The sequence below is a fragment of the Myotis yumanensis genome, unplaced genomic scaffold, assembly GCF_028538775.1.
Source record: "Myotis yumanensis isolate MYYU_CA2020_CCGP unplaced genomic scaffold, mMyoYum1.0.hap1 SCAF_4, whole genome shotgun sequence".
NCBI classification, from domain to species: domain Eukaryota; kingdom Metazoa; phylum Chordata; class Mammalia; order Chiroptera; family Vespertilionidae; genus Myotis; species Myotis yumanensis.
This window is the reverse complement of record NW_027223755.1, coordinates 17,595,978-17,608,925: the sequence shown is the minus strand read 5'-3', so window position 1 is coordinate 17,608,925 and position 12,948 is coordinate 17,595,978.

The window sequence follows — 12,948 nt, the reverse complement described above, 5'->3', positions numbered from 1 at the left end:
CTTTCTAACAAGGTGCTGCATCTTTAGCACCTTAGCATCCATGTATGAATCTGATGCAGAGCTTTTTATGATGCCCTCTCAGATTCCCTTCATTGGATCAGAAGCTTGTTCAGCACACTAGCCCCCTCTTATCCAGTCTGTTATAAGTAAATTAGAGGCCCAGTGCACGACAGGTGGGGTCTGGCCAGCCCACCCTGATGGGGGCCCATAGGCCTGGCTGGTGGGGTGGAGGGGCTGCGAGAGGTTGGCCAGCTGGCCCTACCCCCGATCATGGTGTTGGGGGCCAGTCAGGGGCCAGACCATCCGGGGACTAGAGGGGCAATTGGGGCCCAGATCAGGCCAGTTGACTGCCGCAGTGCCAGTCATAGCCACTGGTTGTTCTGGTTGTTCTGGTCGTTCCACCATTCTGGTTGCTGGGCTTTTATATATATAAATAGGAGGAGAGGGTGTTATTTTCTAAGTACGCTTCTCACTTAATGGTTAATTGCTTAATAACTAATCTACTCTATCATACTTAGAATTACTATTTTAATAAACCAAACCTCTTCCACTCTGGTTTCTTTGATTGGTTCCAAGTTACATCTGATATATATAGACAATGTCTAACCTTAACCTAGGCCAAATGATTTTTTTCTTAAAAGAAAAAATAATATTCTCAAACAATAATTTGCACTCAACATCTGCCACCTGCTTTATATTTATCAATTCTGTAATGATCTCAAATGCTAATGTTGTACAAATACCAAGTGACTCTAACATTTGCACAATAGACAAAAATTACTATTTTTCTATCTATGGTGATGGTGATGTCTCTTCAACAGGATCAAGGAACAAACAGAATGCTATATAATTCTAGATGAAATATTGCAAAGTGTGTATACATTTAGATGATACTGTCATATACATAAATTTGATAGAACACCTCTTCTTTCTCAACAGAATATGGGAAACATGGTCAATAGTTAGTAAAGGGAGTATTCTATGTGCAACCAGTGTGCATGAGGAGTTCTCTCCTAAGCTACATCATCTCCATCCATCTCCTTATAGTGAATAAAATGGACATAAGCTAGGACCTGGGATTTAGCATAGTCTTCAGTATACATTACCAGAAAAATTCAAGCATACAGTGAGGGAAAACAGATTTGCAGACAATTTAAAGTATACATTCTTTAAAACCTTGAAGTATACCTTTTATTACAAAGAGAAGTTATCTGTGACATAAATTAGAAATCATGGAATAAAGGTAAAGAAATAAAATTGGACACCATAATCAGCAATTCAAGGGAGGATATTGGTAACTAAAGATAGAAATAATAAATTATGTGTATGTGTATGCTAGAATAACAAATTGATATAACAATATGTCAGAAAAACACACATATGTGTTCATGTACATATAATATATTCTATATAATAAAAGCATAATATGCTAAGTGTCCGGTCATCCAGTCGGCCATTCAACCAATCAAAGCATAATATGCTAATGATATGCTAAGGCTGCTCAACTTCTCGCTATGATGTACACTGACCATCAGGGGGCAGATGCTCCAACTGCTACTGGGGTCCGGCTGATCGAGACTGAGTGAGACAGGCTGAACACACCCTAGAGCTCTTCCGCAGTCCCTTCCTGGCTTGCCAAAGTCCCACATCCCTCCCTGGCCTCAATTATGCACTAGTGGGGTCCCTTGGCCTAGCCTTTTCCCTCTCACAATCCGGGACCCCTTGGGTGATGTCAGAGAGCCAGTTTTGGCCCAATCCCACAGGCCAGGCCCACAAATTCATGCACTGAGCCCCTAGTACAAATATAATTGTTGTTGGTGATTGTGATAGTCAAAAACTTTTAAGAAGAAAAAGTAAAAGAGGACAAATAGCAAAATGAAATGACTTAAGAAAACAAATAGTCATTTAGAAGGTCAAGTCAGCAAACAGTCCCATAGGCTGAAGGAAATAGTAAAGTCAGGGAAAATCTTTTTTTTAAATGCTAAAAAATATAGAGAAGTAAAAATGCCAACATCAAGGAAATAAACAAATAACAACAAATGAGGTAGAGAGCTATTGAATTATAAAGTTTTTGATAAACCAAATTGCAGTCTTTGTCAAATTCCTTGTTTAAAATCTTCACCTAATATGTAACTTCATGATTTGTTTTTCTTTTTTAACATTACGGTTTAATGAATAAACTTTAAACTTAACGTTGATAAAGTTAAATTTTTAATTTTTAACTTAAGGCTATTGACTTTGTTCTTGTCTAAAAATTACTTGCTGGCTCCCAAATACCAAAGATATTCTCCTATGTTTGCATCTAACATCTTTATGGTTTTTAGCTTTAATATTCATGTCTATGCACCACTGGAAGTTATTTTTGTGTGTATAATGTGAGGAAAAGGCCGAGATTCACTTTTCTTTAAATGTGGATAGCCATATTGTTTGAGTACCACTTGAAAATCCTTTTTTTTTTCTCCATAGCATTGGTGCCTTTCTAAGAATTACTTTGAGCGCATAAGAGCGGAACTATTTCTGGTCAGAATTTAACCTGATAACCAATGGCATTGACAATATCAGTTGTTAGTTGTAGTGCTTTTTTTGTAGAATTCTTAAATGTTCTACATAAATGATAATGCCATCTATAAACAGAGAGTACAGTACCTCTTTGATTGTAACCTTTAAACACACTACATTTTTTTCTTAATAGAACAGCTAAGATCTTGAGTAAGATTTTCACTAGAAATAAGGAGATTAGTTATGAATCCTTACCTTTATTCCTTTTTGAGATTATTTAATACGTTCACTATGATATATTATGGGGTTGTTTTGTTGTTATTGTTCGGAAACCGAAATTTTTTAAAATTTTTTAAGAGAGAAATTACACACAATTATACGCCTGCATATCTCTAGTGATTGATTATGATTCAGAGGCCACTAGTAGCTCATCTTACTAGAATTGCAGAAAGAAAATGAAGATTGTTGTTAAAAGAGAAAAACCATCAAGTAACCATTTGCAAGGACTGAAATCTGTATGTTGGGACCTTATAAATGGCCCCTTTATTCTTCATTTTAATGATCTAATAGAGTACATACTTCTCTATTAATGGAATACATTTACTTTTCTTCTCCTAGGGCTTATGGGCAATATTTTGGCTACAGTGTATAGTTTATATTTTATTCATATTGGGTAAAAAAACAAACACTATTGTGTCATTAGTAGTTGGCCAAACATCATGGAGTGATTTACATTAATGTTTATGTGACATAGAATATAAAATATTAAATTATTGTCTCTTCTAGTTTGAATTAGCTGGTTTATATCCAAATATCTTGTTTCTTCAATAGCATTTTCTGTTTTTCTTTTCTATGCTCCATCAGCACATTAGTTAAGCTTGCATTATTCTCTTCAGTTACTTTTCACGGTGGAAATTAAAGCTGTACATGACTTTTAAAATATCCTTATCAGTGTACACATCAGTAAACCCAACTGCAAGTGTCTGAAACCAAGCTAATCAAGATTAATGCATTCATTTAACAGATGGTTACAATGTTATTAAAATGCAAATGATTGGTTTCTACTAATTGTTCCACATCAGAAACAATTAATCAGGAGATTTTTTTCATTTTCTAATAGCCTTTGTAGAGTTTACCTCCAGAGATTAACATAAAAGACAAATATGTACATTTCTCTCACTAACCCCAGGAGACTCACTCAACTTGAAAGAAGATTGGAATAATGATTATATATTAATAGTAATGGGAAGAATCCTTTTAGTACTATAATTTGCTTCTGAGTTGTTTTGTACCCAATTTAACTAGTCTCCATATAATTATGTTTACTGGAATAGCTATTCAAACGTAATGGGATTTAGAGCCTTACTTTCAGTCAAAAAAGATAATTTAACTTCTTGAGTAAATAAACAGATATTGATACTGTTGTAATAAACTGGCTATTAATTAATAACAGGAAAGGAGTAAAGGGAAAGCCAGATAATATTGGCATGCCATTCATGCCAGGAAGTTACAGTTTAACATTCTTTAGGTGTGTTCTCTGCAAATTGATGGGAGAAGGGACTGGACAATGGACACATGCCCAGTAAGGTTTGGGTGACTTGGGAAAGAGCTTGCTTGTCAAGCACACCTGGGAGTGAGTCATTAGCCAGAATAGGCGTGGCCACTGCAAGGGTGTGGAATCTGAAACACTAACTCCTAAACAGAGTGCTCTTGGCTCTCTTGCTCTCTTGGGACTCTTGTGGGGGTGTGCTCTCATGCTCTGCACTGGCCCAAATGGCTCATGGCCACACTGACTGCCCACACGATGGGCTGGTAGAGTGGGACTAGTCTGATGCTATACCGGTCTCAATTCCCCTATGGAACGGAAACTTTGGACATTGACTTGGCTTCTAGCTCTACTGAAGCCCCAGCTGCATATTTTCCAGGACTAGTTTAAGGGAAATGGGAACCAAGAGATATAATTGCACTTGAATAAACCTTTCTACCACGTCTCATTCTACCTTGCAAGTCTTAGAAAATTCTTTTTCTCAAGATATCATAAGAACCCCACTCCCACTAGCATTGGAGAAATCCCACCATGCAATCCTCCAATAACAATATGATGGTGGTTCTCATGAGAATAGTAACATCATGACAATGAGGTAGAGGAAATTTCAGATATACTAAATAATGTGAAGTTAAAGCCCAGAATATTTTATTCATTCATTCTTTCACTCAATAATATTCTATTGAATAATTCTTTGTATTAGTTTACATTTTTTACTTTCAAAGTATACTATAATGGTTATTAGAAGTTAAAAAAAAAAAAGTAAAATTGCTAGGATTATTGTAGTTGGGGCTGGCATATTTTTATGGAACAGGTAGACACTTGAAATAAACATAAAGTTTTATAATGAACTAGAGGCCCAGTGCACAGATTCATGCACATTGGAAGGAAATTAATTAGAAGAAATATTTTAATATCGCTATTCATCCTTTCTCTATAATAGAAGTGTCAAACAAATTCACAATCTACAATGACAGATTGAAACACAAGCATGCAATTGGCACCAGTGAGAGCTTTATATGTATTGAGCATGCATGAATCAACTTAGCCTTTTACATATATAAAATAAACTTGCTTAATTAGACCTGCTTTCTGATTTAGCTAAACTTTTTCCAGCCCAGTAAAGCACCCCAACTTCTCTTTCAGGTAATTGTCAGCAACACAGCAGTAAATATCAACACGAAGCAGATTATTATTGTAGATCATGCAGGAAGAACAAAGGAAAAAATATTTTGCGCAGTGAGAAAAACCTGAAGTCATTTCAAGGTCCACCAAATCTTACTTCTTTTCAGTTGGGTCCAGTTTCTAAACTTTCTAAATCTCCATTTTCTGGCTAATGAAAAGAAAATAGGATTCTACCAAGTCTCCTATCTACCTGCTCCAGGACTTCTGTGAGAATCAAATGAGATGAGACATGGGAAAAATACTTCACAGACATTTGGTTAAAATGTAAAATGTTTGCATCTGGCTATAAAGTAAGTCATGTTCCTGGCCTGAAGAAACTGCAAGGAGGCTAGTTGCTAGAGAGAGGAAGCAGGGCATTGCTATGTAATGTCATTACCTGGCACCCACAGCAACTGTTTCTGGGCTGGGCTGGGCTGTGGGCTGCATTTTGTGCCATGGGGTCTTGGCATTGCTGGTTGCGATTTGGTGGGCTGTCACTCCAGGGTGGTGGTGGGGGCCTGTGTCCCACTTGGGAAAAGTTGAGTGGTACACGATGCCAGTGCATGTCACGGAAGCTCCTGCGTTGAGCATCTACCGTGGTAGTCAGTGTGCGTCATAGCAACTGGTCGGACTGTCGGACACTTAACATATTAGCCTTTTATATATATAGATAATTGTCCATAGAGTTTTACAATGATAACTCGCACAGTGCACACATCAGGATGGATGTAAGTCATGCATTCTTACTCCCTCAGGAAGCTCACAATACAGGAGTCCAAACCCCCACCAGGTGCTCAGTTGTTAGCATGGAATTAAAATAAAACATTTAGATTTATATAAACATAACCTGAAAAGGAGACTGATTCACTGAATTTCTACAATCATCTTAACTTTTTTTAAATCACACTTTCCTCTTTTGTGTTTCTATTTGTCAGTATTCATGCCAAAATTTTCAACTGACAAATTTGTTGACTAAGTGTCTAAATATTTCAGAGTAAACTTTCACCAAGAGCCACAAAAGGATACATTTCTCAAATATGCAAGTTCTCTATGGATGTATTTAAATTTGCATTCTAATTTTGATGCTAATCTAATCACCTAAACTCACTTATCACCAAAACATATACAGTTCTTTTCAAGCCTAGATTATGACCTAAAAGCTTTTAAGTAAACATTTGCAACTTCCTTTGTATTCATGCCATGTACTATTATTTTAATTTCTTGTAGATAATGAGAAATAAAGGTGGACTTATTCAATACAGCAAACATTATTTACAATGAAGGATGAACAATTTAAATACTAATTGACAATAGGTTAAGTCCAGCAGAAATGGCAGATACGTAGCTTATAAATCTGTCTAGTTTTACTCGCACAGGATTAACCAATGAGAAATAACTGTATACATATAAATGTAAGGAATTTCAAGGAAAAAAATCTAAACTTCTGGTGTACCTTGACAAATGTAATCTATTTGGCAACACTGGTCCCTTGTTACCACTTGGAAATAATGTGCTGGAACTGAGATTTGGTTGCTTCATTTATATGGTTAAGTGTCTTCAGTTATCTTTCTATAGATGGCTTCATTAATTTATCCTATAGATCAGCAATTTTCAACCTTTTTTCACCTCATGGCACACATAAACTAATTCAGATGGTTCTTGTTGTGTTGGCTGTTGCCATTATTTTATTTGACAATCTCAGGAAGAAGAGGTCAGTGCCCCTGACTAAATAGTCAGGTGTTACATGTTTTAAAAATTCTTGCTGCACACCAGTGTGCCTTCCATAGCACACAGGTTGAAAATTGCTGCTTATAGACATTTGGAATGATATTCCTTCTGTGAAATAAAATAAATTTTTGAAACACCTGATTTATATACCACACTTGATTTTAAGCATGCTGCACTAAAAGCAAATTAGTATTGCTAGATAATACCATCTATTTATTTGAAAATCTTTTATTTATTTTATTGGCTTTATAGTTTTATTTGATATTAATATACTGTTACTTTTGGGGGAAATTAATTCGTACTTTCAGTCTATGCATATTACTAAATTTAAAGTAAGTTTTTTATATCATCTTCTGTTCTTGTTGTTTTTTTTTTATTATTATCTTTATTGTTGAGAATATTACAGATGTCCCCCCACTTTTTCACCTGGTTCCTGCCCTGCCGCAGTCCTTCACCACTCTATCGTCTGTGTCCATGGGCAATGCATCCATGCACATAAATTATTTGATTAATCTCTTCCTGTCCCATCCCCACCTGCCTTCCCTCTGAGATTCCTCAGTCTGTTCCATGTTTTCATGCCTCTGGTTATATATTTTGTAAATCCGCTCTGCCAATCTCTGTTCTCCACGTAGTATGTTTACACCATTTACACTTAAGGTAATCATTGCTATGAGGGTTTAATTATTGCTATTGATCATGTGTTTGCTGCTTCTATTTCTCTGTTTCTCTTTTCTTGCTTTCCTCTGTGTTATATAAATATTTTTTAGGACTCCCTGATTTATTTTCTAGTGTTTTTGAATGAATCTCTTGGTAGAATTTTTTCAATGGTTGCTCTGGATATTTGTCTACAACAAATTACCTACCATAGGCTAGGTGGCTTAAACAACAAACATTTATTTTTCACTGTTATGGAGGCTGGGAAGTCCAAGTTATCTGTGGAACTCCATTGGAACAAATGTTAGCTCTCTTTATTGCCTCATGGGTTCATGAGGCTCTATTTATTTTTATTTTTTAAAACATTTCTGTTATTGCAGTTCCCAGTTCTATAATTTTTATTTTTTTTATCACCTTTATTTCTTTCCTGGAGTTCCTAGGTGCTTTTGTGTATTGTTTTCTTTATTTTTTCAAGAGAATTTATAACTTATGTTTGAACTATTTTTATGATAGCTGCTTTAACAACCTGGTCAGATAGTGCCAACATCTGGTTCATCCCAATCTTGGCAGCAGTTGATTATCTTTTCTTTTTTATTGTTTTTTTTATTTTTAAAAATTCTTTATTGTTGAAAGTATTGAGATTCTGATCCCCCTAGTTTTTGGCAGAATTAGTGGTTTTAATTATATTCCAGACATTTCAGTTGGTATTTAAGAGGTTTGGGTCCTATTTATTTTATTATTATTAGTTTTTAATTTTAGCAGACATTCATAATGTCAAGTTTTATCATGAAGGTCAGGCCTACTTTAGTGAGCTGTTGTGACAATGACCAGTTTCAGAGTCTTCATGGCATGATTGTGGTCTGGTTGGTTTATCGTCTGCAGTTGACTCTTGTTCATGCTGCTTGATGGTGGAAGAAGTTTCTCCAAACTACATCAACTGTTGCTTATATGGGGGGTAAGGGTCTCCAACCTCAAAAGTGAAAGTGCTTCCCTACCAGGTGTCATTGTGGCAGAACACCCCTCTGCCTGTAGGGGACAAAGAGCTCTTTATGAGCTGAGCACTTGTGGAGGTTGGATCACACTTGCCAGGCCCCGGTTGTCACTGGGCGTAAGACGGGAGTCTGGGGTGTGATGGAGAAGAGTACTTCTCCCGGCTATTTATTGTCAGCAGTGTCTAAGCAGTCCTCCTTGCGCATTCTGCCAGACTTGCCTGGTATTGTCTTCAGGAAAACTGCTCAGTCCAGCAGACAAAAGAGTCTATCAGGGCCATATTCTGTTGCTAGGTTGGGTGGCAGAAATGCCAGGCCTGTGTCCTTTTCTTCAATTGTTCATACTAACCTTCAGAATGTAGAAACAATTTTTAAAATGCTTTTCCAACGTGTTATTCCTTCAGTCTTTGGGTCCCTAATCAATTTGCCAGCATCTTTCCATTTTTTCAGAGTTCTCATTTAGTTGCTTTTTGCATTATTTACAGGGATTATCCTATATAATAAAAGTGTAGTATGCAAATTGTCCCCTCAACCAGGAGTTGTCTGGGAGTTCAACCAGGGGGCAGGGCCAGCAGGAGGAAGGGAGGGAGTAATCAGCTGGCAGCTGGCAGCCGCTAGGGACCCTAACAGTGCACAAATTTCATTCACTGGGCCTCAGGTCTTATCCTATCTAATAAAAGACAAAAGGGGTAATTGACCGTACCTTTGCTACGCTTCCCATTGGCTAATCAGGGTGATATGCAAAAAAACCACCAACCAAGATGGCGGCCGGCAGCCACGCAGCTGAAGCGAGCAGGAGGCTTGCTTACTCCAGTGATGGAGGAAGCCAAGGTTCCTTGCCTGCCGCGGCCCGGCTCTAAGCTCTGAAAGCAACAAAGTTTCAATTATAGAAGCTAAACAAACCCCAGATATCTGCTTTCAGCAGGCCGTGGCCTCAGAGCTGGAGCCAGCTCTCAGCTCCAGTGACAACAACAAAGTTTCAATTATAGAAGGTAAATAAATCCCAGAATAAAAAAAAGAACAGAAAAAAAAGGAGAGGCTGGGAGCTTCAGTCGCCTGCCAGCCTGAAAACGGTCCTCAGCCCCTCACCCAGGCTAGCCAGGCACCCCAGTGGGGATCCCCACCCTGAAGGGGGTGTGACTAGCTGCAAACAGCCATCAGCCCCTCACCCAGTCTGGCCAGGCACCCAAGCAGGACTCCCACCTTGATCTGGGACACCCTTCAGGGCAAACCAGCTGGCCCCCACCCATGCACCAGGCCTCTATCTTATATAGTAAAAGGGTAATATGCAAACTGACCCTAACAGCAGAACGACTGGGAATGACTGGTCACTATGACACACACTGACCACCAGGGGGCAGATGCTCAATGCAGGAGCTGCCCCTTGGTGGTCAGTGCACTCCCACATGGGGGAGCTCTGCTCAGCCACAAGCCAGGCTGATGGCTGCCAGTACAGCGGTGGTGGTGGGAGCCTCTCCCGCCTCCTCAGCAGCGCTAAGGATGTCCGACTGCAGCTTAGGTCTGTTCCCCGCTGGCAAGTGGACATCCCCCGAAGGCTGCCGAGCTGCCAGAGGGATGTCTAATTGCCATCTTAGGCCCAATCCCTCAGGGAGCAGGCCTAAGCCAGCAGGTGGTCATCCCCTAAGGGGTCCCAGACTGTGAGAGGGCACAGGCCGGGCTGAGGGATCCCCCCCTCGGAGTGCACAAATTTTTGTGCACCAGGCCTCTAGTACAATAGATAATTGACTGAATGGGAGAACGACCAGTTGCTATGATGTCACTGACCACTAGGGGGCAGATGCTCAATGCAGGAGCTGTCCCCAGCCTGCAGACCCCAGACCAGCCAAGGCGGGTGCCAGTGGGGCCCCCCAATTGCCCCACCAGCCACCCCACAGATCGGCCCTGATCGCTGGCCAGGCCTCGGGACCCTAGCCATGCACAAATTTTGTGCACCAGGCCTCTAATACTTATATATATGAGAGAGGAACATGGAGAGAGAGACTAGTCTATGCCAACTTTCATGGACCAAATGTAGCTTTGTTTAAAGATCATTTGCACATAGATACTTTTTCTCATTTTGCTTGTTTGATTGCTTTTGTTGCGTGGGGGTATTATTTTATATGATCTATATTTGGTTTACATTAAATCTAGGTATAAATAGTTTTAGCAATACTTAAATGAATGCTCAATAACTGACTGTATTTTGGAGTGTTATTTTGTTTGTTTTTCTCATTTTGGTTATTTTGAGTTTTTAAAAAGGTTAATCTATTACTTCAATGTGAGAAACATTACATACACACAGTAGATATATTAAAACCTTGGCTTTCTCAATATATTAAATCATATTGCAGTAAGATTTTGCTGACCTGAGACATTTAATCTCTTTAAGGTGACTTAACATTACTTCTCAGTTCTATCATGCATACATTTTATAGTCGAACTCTCAAAAATCAATAATACGTTCCTCATTTCAAGTGTCTTTTAACTCATATTACTGTAACCATTTATTACATATAATACCATGCTTAATCTTAATGATCACTCTATGTAATAGTTTTTGCTATCCATTTTTCACAGAAGTTCAAAAAGGTTAAGTAATTTTCCTGTAGTTGAACAGAGATTGATGCACATTTCTTTCATTTTAATCCTCTTAGTTTTTTCATGCTATACTTTTATAAATAAACCTGTATAAGAAATATCTTAAAGTTTATGATTATCCCATCTTGAGAAACTTTGAAAGGAGAATAAATAAACAAACAAATGAAATTTGTTTGTAAATACCTATTACTATTATTTTTCAAAAAAGCAATGACAACTTTTACTCATAACAGATGCCAATTATAATATTTTGCTTCCTAGTATTAGTAACCGTGCCTCTTTAGCAAGATAATAAAGTTAAGCAGCATAGAAAGTTTTTTCCTAAATTATATGGTATTGCTTCTTATCTTCAGAGGCAAAAGAACCTAATGGTAATTTTTGATTAACAGCAATTTCAGTGGAAAAATTTCTTACCTACTTTAATTAACCAAATCTCAGATTAACTGATGCTCTATGTCTTCTCGAGCACACAATGGGCTCCTCTATTAATGATTTTCCCTCTGGCACACCTATGTTTTTTCTCTCCTATGAGTTATGTGCTTACCAAGAATCAATTGTGTTTGTTCCCCAACCTGTGTATATAAATTACAGATTTTATTGCCAATACATATTCTAATTAAATTTTGTTTCTAAAAATTAATTTAATACTGTGTAAATATTTATAAATGTAGTCAATAAAATCACTATTAAATTAGGTATCTTCAAGACAATATTAAAACATGAGAAAACGTAATATAAATCTACAGGATTATGCTCCTAATTGGATTCATAGATGCCTTTAAGATCTTTTTATAATACTTCAAAATCATTGAAATTGGAAATCATACTTGGCATTGAACCAATCTACAGTCTCTTAAAAATATTTTTGAAATAAGGGATAATATAAATGTATTGGGCATCCTTATTCAAGATATTTAACTGTTCTCTTTCATTAATTAAATTTAAAAAGTAGCTTTTATTATCTTTCCTTTCTATTAATTTTCACTTGCATTTATTTTGCATTCACTTGCATTAATTTTTACTTTTTTACTATTTAATATATATATATACACAAATTTATATGGAGAGAAATTTAATTTGTATTAATTCTATAATCTTAATGTTCAAAAAACAATATCAGCAATTCTTTATATATAAAATTATTTCATAAATCTATTTTTCTCATTTCTAATAGAAGACTGAAATAAAGAGTTTATTCCATAAAAATGGAGTTGCTGCATCAAAAGGTAGATATGTTTTTTAAGTATTAAGACATATTGCCAATTCTAACCTTCAGGAAGTACATATCAATTTACACTAATAGTAATTTATAAAAGTGGAGATTTAGAGTTGGTATCTAATAACTTGGTCATCATGATTGCTTTCCTTCATAATTTCCTAATTCTTATCAGGCACAGGGGTAGACAGTCAATTGCAACATTCTTTAAGCTCCTCTGTCACTGACCTAAACCACAAACTTGCATTTTTCCGGTTTCTCTCTCTGTGATCTGTATGGTTATAAAAAAATTATCTACATTCAGTCAAGCTACTTATTTTCTAAACTGATTCCAAACAATATGTCTTTCATATTTATGTTTCTTGGAACATTTCCATATCATGGACAAAGTGATACATAAAGTCATAGTTCAGTTAACTCCCTCACTTTGAAGGCACAGGCATTTTTGCTTATCACTTAATTATCATCTAAACTATATTTGAGCCTACAATGTCCTCTAGACACTGTGACTTTAACAAAATTCCAGCTTCCCTGTCAACTCTGTCAAAAAGTTC